The sequence below is a fragment of the Dipodomys ordii genome, unplaced genomic scaffold (assembly GCF_000151885.1).
Source record: "Dipodomys ordii isolate 6190 unplaced genomic scaffold, Dord_2.0 Scaffold50, whole genome shotgun sequence".
In the NCBI taxonomy this organism is placed as follows: Eukaryota; Metazoa; Chordata; class Mammalia; order Rodentia; family Heteromyidae; genus Dipodomys; species Dipodomys ordii.
The window spans coordinates 9,287,034-9,296,208 of record NW_012267266.1 but is presented as its reverse complement, the minus strand read 5'-3'; positions in this window follow the sequence as shown (position 1 = coordinate 9,296,208).

Sequence of the window (9,175 nt, the reverse complement as noted above, 5' to 3'; positions counted from 1 at the left end):
CGCAGCGGGGTCGCCCGCCCGGCGCACACACGGGCACACGCGACGGTGGGGGGTGGGCGGCAGCAGCAGGGCCGCCCGGGCGCCCAACGAGGGGCTACATGCTTTGCCCAGGGAAGCCGGGAGAACGATGGGCGCGAGCTTTGGGGACGCGAGGGAAGGAGCGAGCGGAATCGGCCAGCTTAGCTAGGAGACCAGTCCAGACCCGGCTGGCCGGCTCAGTCAGTCAGCGCCGCGGCGGGGGCAGCGCCGGGTCCCGCTCAGACCATTTTAACTGCGGCTCCGCCGGCGGCGCGCGCGCCCGCGACACAGCCTGGAGCTGCGGGAGCGCGCGACGCGCGCCTGGAGGGGGGGGCGGAGTTGGTCGCGGGGACGCGCGTGGAGCGGCGACGCCGGTGCCGGCTGCTCCACCCGGGTGGGCCGCCAGCCGGGCGCTCACCGGGGAGAAGCTGACCCTCGCGGGTGCAGAGTTCACAAGGTGCCGGGCACGCCCCTCTTCCCGTTCGCCTAAAGGTTTCTCCGAGGCCGCGGGGCGCCCGCCCCTCTTCTAAGGCGGGAGGAGACACTTCCGAGCCAGCTGTGTGACATCCGTTTCCACAGCCGCGCTGACGTCTGGAGGTGTAAGTTCAAGAGCTGCCATTGGCCAGAAGCCGCTCGGCTCTTCCCTTCGCTCCCCACCCACCCCGTCTTCACCCCCGACTCGGAAACCCGGTTCGGAACCAGGAAGAAGTTCCACCGGAAAGGCCGCCGCGGGCCCTGCGGGGAATGGCTGACGCCTTGCCCTTGGGCCGCGCGCGGGGTCGCGGCCGGGGCCTGCCGGCTGGGTCCGCACCGGTTTCCCCCACACACACTCTTGTTCTCCTACTTGTTGCGTCCTGCTGTCCTCCTGCAACTTCGCTTCAAATCGATGGCATTATTAGATTATCTGTGCACGGCAGAAAGGTCCTTTCTCAACCCGATGAGTCATCCCGTGTTGCAGACCACAGCTCTGGATGGCTGCTGTGTGTACCCTGGGTATTCTGTCCAAGCTGTGTGTGTGTTGGTGCCACGATGGCTGGGGTGGGAAAGAGGACGGAGGCTTATATGAACCCTGTGGAAGGTTTAATGATAATGAAGGTATATGGAAGGGCAGTCACCAGTGTCACACCTGATGTGGAGACATTAGCTTTCCACAAAGGAGGCTTGAATACTCTTGTTTAAAAACCAGTGTTTTCATTTGTGTTTTTTTTTCTGCTATGAGACAATACTAAAGATTGAGTAACTAATTAAAAGGAAAAAAAAAGTATATTTGCCCAGTGATTGTGGAGGCCAAGAAGGCCAAAGCATCTTCATATGGTGCCATAACTGGGTGATAGAGCCAGGACAGTCCTCATACTTTTTATCAGGAACCCCACTCCGTTAATGTAATAGCAACATTAATCCAATCTTGATGGCAGAGCTCTCACGGCCTGCTTTTCTTTCTGTCTCTCTTCCTTTCCTTCATTGTTTTTGTATCCTGGGGCTTGAACTCAGGGCTTAGGCACTGTACTAAGCTTTTGTGTTCCAGGTTAGTGAGCCCAAGCTCTACTTCAGAATTGTTCTGTGATTAACTAGAGATAAAAGAGTCTCACATACTATCCTGGTCATGCAAGCTTTGAACTGTGATCCTCAGATCTCAGCCTCCTGAGTTGCTAGGACTATAGGCATCAATCACCAATGCCCAGCATTGACAGGGATTTTGCTTGAAAATGTTTTCTTGTTTTCTCTTTCAACATTGACAAAAGTTGATATACCTTTAATGAATCAGATATAATTCATTATTACACTAGAAATCGAAGGTTTTTTTCCTGTTGACTTAATAAAAGAAACACAAGTACAGATAGTAGTAGGGGCTCTTATGGTACAAACCTAAAGAAATACTTTCTAAAGTGAATATTTCCCATAATAATTATTTTCTTTTTTATAATAATTATTTTCTATGTCAATAAATAATATTCTCCATGTCACCAGATACTGAACATTTGATAACTTTAAAAAGAACAAACAAGGCAGGTGCAGGTGGTTCACACCACCTCATACAGGAGACAGAGACCTGAAGATCCAGATTCCAAGCCAGCCAGGACAAAAGTACATGAGACCCTTATCTCCAATTTACCACAAAAAACCAGAAGTGTAGCTGTGACTCAAGTAGTAGAGTGCTAGCAACTAGGGACAGTGCCCAGGCCCTGAGTTCAAGCCCCAGGACCAGCAAAAAAAAAACAGCATTTACTTTACACTTCAATGCATCAAAATCATCATTGAAAAAAAGTTGTGAAACATAGTCATTGGAAAGAGACAAATATCTACTAAGAACCTCTTATAAACGAACTTTACAACTTTGGTGGGGGGGGGGGAAGGAGCATAGGAAGGGACAGGAAGGGGAAACAAAGGAGGAGGCTACAATGCTTGATAAGAAATGTGCTCATTATCTTACCCATGTAATTGTAACCCCTCTGTACAGTATTTTCACAATAAAAATATATTTTAAAAAAAGAACCTCTTATAGATACCTATTTAAAAAGAAAAGTGCTGGTAGCTCACACCTGTGATTCTAGCTACTCAGGAGTCTGAGATCTGAGGATGACAGTTCAGAGCCAGCCCCTGTAGAAAAGACCATGAGACTTATCTCCAGTTAACCACCAAAAAACCAGAAGTGGTGCTGTGACTCAAGTGATAGAGTCCTCTCCTTGAGCTGAAGAGCTCAGGGACAGCACCCAGGCCCAGAGTTCAAGCCCCATGACCCCCCCCAAAAAATTGAAAGCAAAACTAGCTCTAAAACCTACTTTAAATTATATTGCTTATTTCATACTCTTTCACCTAACTTTGATTACCAGTCTACCTCCTTTCACCTTGAAATGTCTGACTATGCCTTTCTATTCTCTTCTACCCCTCTACAGTAAAGATATGCTTTATAGCATCTTACTGATTTAGATTTTGGAAATCATATACGAAGAAAATTAAAGGGAATATTTGATAATCTCAAGTTGGAGAACAATGGAAAATGTAGAAGAATCTGGGGCCCACACCTGTAATCCTAGCTACTCAGTAGGTTGAGATCTGAAAATCACAATTCACAATTAACCCAGGCAAGCAAGCCCATGAGTCTATTATCTCTAATTACGCAACAAAAAAAGCCAGAAGTTGAGCTGTGGTAGAGTGCTAGCCAAGAGGGAAAAAAAGCCCAAGAACAGTGGCTGGTTATACCCTGAGTTCAAGCCCCAGGACCAGCACACACACAAAAAGGCAATATTTATTTTTCACACTGAAAAGCTACCCAAATAAAATTATAAGCAAGTATGTACTCCATGATTATCATTGATTAAATCTATGTGTAATTAGTAGATACAATTTTTTTTTCTTGGTGCTGGTCCAGGGACCTGAACACAGGGTCTATCTACATACTGTCCCAGAGCTTTTGTTTTTCTCAAGGCTAGCCATCTACCACTTGAGCCACAATTCAACTGTCCACATTTTCTGGTACTAATTGGAGATAGGAGCCCCACAGACCTTCCTGCCCAGACTGGATTCAAACTGAATCCTCAGATCTCACTCTCCTGAGTAGCTAAGATTACAGGCATAAGGCATGTGCTCCCAGCCAGATCTATCTTTATAAACTGAAATTTGGGGTATGGATAACTTTCTATTATTAATAGTTATGCCTCTGCTAAATAAGGCAGAAGAGCAGTTATTGAAATCACAAGTGGGAATTTAGTCCTCTATATTCAATATTTTATTTTTTTCAATATTTTATTAACAATATTAAAAAAAACTTTGAATTTTGTGGGGGGTTTTTTGTGTTTTTTTGTTGTTATTGTTGCTTGGGGTTTTTTTTGGTAAAAGACCCAATGAAAACAGAAAGAGACCATCTAAAACATCTTTTATACACAAGTTTGTTTTTATTTTTGCCAGTCTGGAAGCGTGAACTCTGGGCCTGGGTACTGTCTCCAAGCTCCTTTTGCTTAAGGCTACTTGAACCACAAACTCCACTTCCAGCTTTTCCTGTGTAGTTTATTGGAGATAAGAGTTTCACTGACTTTCCTGCCTGGGCTGACTTTGAAATGTGATCCTCAGATCTCAACCTCCTGAGTAGCTAGGATTATAAGCATGAACAAACAATTGTTTTATCCAGAGTCTCACATCTGTAAAATGAGACTTAAATACTTTCTGAAAGGCTTTTGACCCTTTCCAAAGTTAAATCCCCTTTAAATGGATAATAATCTATACTTAGGTATTCATAGCAATGTCCTATTACATTTAAAAGCAATCTCAATAATTTTAAGATATATTTTTAGCAGTAACAGCACCCTTGTACATGGAATTCCATGTACATGGAATACATGAACAGTTCCCAACACAATAACAGTAATTAAAAATTTATTTGCAAGTTAGTATTAATCTTATAGTGGTTAGGAATTATGAGAGTAAGATTTTTCCTCTTCTATTTGAGAAAGCTGAGGCAGTGTTACTAAGGTTTTTATTTAATCAACAAAAGTTGTTTGGAATGCACAGCAACATTGATTGTACCTGGAAGGCCTGAAAGCCAGATTGGAAAAATGTATTCAACCCAAATGGGACTGAGCTGTAATACAAACAGTAGGTCTGTTAAATATAAATATTTGTAGTGTAAGAGAATGAGTCAGTAGATAAATCAATAGGAATGACCAGAAAACCACTGGATTGCAAGCTCTGGGAAAAAAGAACTGGTCTTTTCAAACAAATAGCTTATTTTTCATTGTTTTTGCAACAACCTTGACAAATAATTGGTGCTTAGTAGATGGGGAATGCATTAATTATCCTCACTTATCCTGATTATGATACTATGCTTTTTGATAAATTGAGCATGTCTTAACTCACTGTTAAAGCACGGCCTTTTGAAAAGATTAAGAAAAAGAAAAGAATTTGAAAGGCTAGCTTTATGACATTTGCCCTGATTATTTACACTGTAGAGCAAAGAGCAGGAATCATCAAACTATAGCCCTTTTACCATTTACAGCCCAAAGCCTTGTACCTCTTGAGATTTAAAAATGGTTTACATTTTGGTTTGTTTGTTTGTTTGGTGCTGGGGCTTGTACCCAGGGCTTGGGCACTGTCATTAAGCTTTTGTACTCAAGGCTATTTGAACTACATCTTCACTTTCAACTTTTTTGGTAGTTAATTTGAGATAAGAGTTTCACAGACATTTCTGTGTTGGCTGACTTTGCCAGCCTGGGCTGACTTTTAACCATGATCCTCAGATCTCAGCCTGCTAACATAATTAAGATTATAGACATAATGGGGCTGGGAAGGTGGCTCAATGGTAGAGTGCTTGCCTTGCATGCATGAGGCCCTGGGTTTGATTCCTCAGTGCCACATAAGCAAAAAGAAAAAAAAGCCAGAAGTGGCCCACGATAAGCCACCAGCACTTGGCTTCACATTTTTAAATCATTGGAGAAAAAATGACAAGATGAATATTTTTGTGAAAAAAAAGGAATTTTGGTGGGGTGCCTGTGGTTCATGCCTATAATCCTAGCTACTAAGGAGGATGAGATCTAAGGATGGTGGTTGGAAGCCAGACTGGGCAGGAAACTTCATGAGATAGAAAACTTGTTCTGGAGATCGAAAGACAAAGCACATGTAGAGACACTCACACTGCAGAAATGAATATGAACAGATGTAAGGTTAATCAAATTCCATAGGAAAATAATCAATTCCACCTGTACCAGTAAAGATAACTTTTTGCATTAACAACTACTTTTTGTGGTAATTTTTGCTGGTCCTGGGGCTTGAACTGAAGGCCTGAATGCTGTGCCTGATCTTTGGCTCAAAGCTGGCACGCTACCACCTGAGCCACACCTCTACCCTCATGAGGGCTGGGAAGTTGGCTCAGTGGTAGAGCACTTGCCTTGCATGCATGAGGCCCTGGGTTCGATTCCTCAGCACCACATAAGCAGAAAAAAAAAAGCCAGAAGTGGTGCTGTTGCTCAAGTGGTAGAGTTCTAGCCTTGAGCTGAAGAGCTGAGGGACAGTGCCCAGGCCCAGAGTTCAGGCCCCACAACCGGACCCAAAAAAAAAAAAAGAGTCATGAGTTTTCCTGCCTGAGCTGGCTTTCAAATCTCAGCCTCCTGAGTAGCTAGGATTTAGTAATGGTTTATTGCCACTAATCGAATGGTAAGCGAACTCCAAAGCAGTGATACTAATAATAAGAAAGAGTAGGCTTAGACAATATGTACAATTTCATAGAACACCCAGTAATATTTTTGTGTTTTTTGTCATTTCCAAGTCTTTCATAATGTTCTTGTGTTCTCTACTTTGAAATTCAAGATCTTGGCAGTTTTTTGGGTAGGTACTCTCATCATTTTCTGGGGGTCCACTGAATGGTCTACCTGGGTCACTTTCCAGGGCAAAAATGCCTGCCCTTCACATTGAAGATTTACTGGAGAAGGAAATGCTCAAGGTGGAAGTTGAGCAACTTCATAAAGAAGTGAAGTTGCAGAGACAGCAGGTGTCTAAATGTTCTGAAGAAATAAAGAACTATACTAAAGAATCGGGATCCCCTGAGGAAAGAAATTCCAGAAGAACTCCTGTTCAAGAAAAACACAGCGGCATTGTTTCACAAATAACTCTGAGGAGAAACTTCATGCTCAGTGGCTGAGTGGTTTTATTTTGTGTGTGTTATTTTTCCCCAAGTGAAAGGCTTTTTGTTTTGTTTTCTTTTTGCCAATCCTGGAGCTTGAACACAGGCCCTAGGCACTGTCCCTGAGCCTTTGCTCAAGGATATCACTCTACCAGTTGAGCCACAGTGCCACTTCCAGCTTTTTCTGTTTATGTGGTACTAAGGAATCAAACCCAGGGCTCCATGCATGCTAGGTAAGCACTATCTCACTAAGCCACATTCCCAACCCCAACATGCCTTTTAAGAAAGGAAAACAAAATTGAAAGATGACTCTTTAAAGCTCATATTGATAGGCTAATATATAAATGTGCCTGTTTCTAATCTTTGCTCATTATACCCCATTTTTAAAAGGATAAATCGTCCATTGTACAATTCCGAAATTAAGGATATTATTTATGCATGTCTCAGGAAGTTTTTGTTTGTCGTTGTTGTTGTTTTTAATGCCAGTAATGAACCTTGAACTCTTCGCTTCTCTCAGGGCTGATGCTTTTACCACTTGAGCTTTACCTCCAATTCTAGCTTTTTGCTGATTAATTGGAGATAAGAATCTCATGTACTCTTCTTCTGAGGCTGGTTTCAAACCCCATTCATCAGATCTCAGCCTCCTGAGTAACTAGGCTATAGGAATGAGGCACATTACCTGACACAGTTCTTTCAGTATATTGCTTAATGCTTCAAATTATGTTTTGTCTTGGGGCAGGGAGGAGGGGGGAAAGACTGTCTACATCACATTTTTTTTTTTAAAGCTAGCTTAGAAAAATTGTGCTACGTACTTGGTGAAATAAGAGCCATAATCAGCAAACTATAGCGTGTTCACCAGTTGTAGCCCAAAGTATGCATTTATAACTCCTGAAAGCTGAAAATGATTCTTACATTTTTAAATCAGTGACAAAAAAAAATAATTTTGTGACAAATGAACATTTTATGTAATTCAAGCTTCATTCTTCATTCATTAAAGATGTACTGGGTTACAGACATACGTATTTGTCTACATATTATTTGTAGATGCTTTCTGATTAGAGGACAGGACTAGACTGAAGCAAACTAAATACTTGCTTCAGAACCCAGATTCAAAATAAGCAATTAAGGGGCTGGGAAGGTGGCTCAGTGGTAGAGTGGTTGCCTTGCATGCATGAGGCCCTGGGTTCAATTCTTCAGCACCACAGAAAAAGAAAAAGCCGGAAGTGGGGCTGAGGCTCAAGTGGTAGAGCACTAGCCATGAGCTGAAGAGCTGAGGGACAGCGCCCAGGCCCAGAGTTCATGCCCCATGACCGGACCCCAAAAAAAAAGCAACAACAAAAAAAGCAATTAAGGTGAACATTATTTAAATGCAATATTGATGCTCCCTAACTTACATCCTAGTAAGTCCCTCACAAATTAAACAGATTATAAGTCCTAGCCAAGTGCCATGGCTCATGCTTGTAATCTTAACTACTCAGAAGATTGAGATTTAAGGCTCATAGTTCAATGCTATCAAGATCAGGAAAGTCTGTGAGACTATCCTCAGTTAACCACCAAAAAGCTGAAAGAAGAGCGGTGGCTCAAGTGGTGGTGCTAGACTTGAGCACAAAAAAGTTCAGTGAGGGCTGCGAAGGTGGCTCAGTGGTAGAGCACTTGCCTTGCATGCATGAAGCCCTGGGTTCAATTCCTCAGCATCACTTAAGCAAAAAGAAGTGGCACTGTGGCTCAACTGGTAGAACACTAGCCTTGAGCTAAAGAGCTGAGGGACAGCACCCAGGCCCAGAGTTCAGGCCCCACTACCGGACCAAAAAAAAAAAAAAAAAAGTTCAGTGATAGCCCCTAGACCTTGAGTTCAATCCCCAGGATTGGCACGCATGCACTTGTGTGTGTGCATGTGCACGCACACACACAAAGACAGTTACTGCACCTTCAGAATAGTTACTTTCAGTATGTTTCAGCTAAACCTCTTTGGAGAAATTTAAGATGAGCCACCCAAGTCACCAGGTCATTCTGACTTGTTCTTTTAGATAACCTAAAATAACTTGGCTATTAAATAATATTTAACTGAGCATGTCCAGAATAATGCCTGCTCTTTCCTCTATAAACATATGGTCTGTGACCTTATGTTTATGAGGTGAGCATCCTCAGAAATGAGTTCCCTTTGGGCTGGGAACGTGGCTTAGTAGTAGAGTGCTTGCTTAGCCTGCATGAAGCCCTGTGTTCAATTCCTCAGTACCACATAAACAGAAAAAGCCAAACATTGGCACTGTGGCTCAAGTAGTAGAGTGACAGCCTTGAGCAAAAGAAGCTCAGGAACAGTGCCCAAGCCCTGAGTTCAAGCCCTGGGACTGGCACCAAAGAAAAAGAAAGAAATGAGTTCCCCTACGTGTGCATTTCTATATGAATATAAAATAAAGTCTCCATGCATTCTTTGGGAATAATATTGCTTTGCAAATAATTCTAGTGCTGTCATTTGTTGCAAGTAATAAATCTTGTCCCATTCTTTTATCTTTTGTTGGACTTAGGGGCTTTGCATGTGCACCAAAA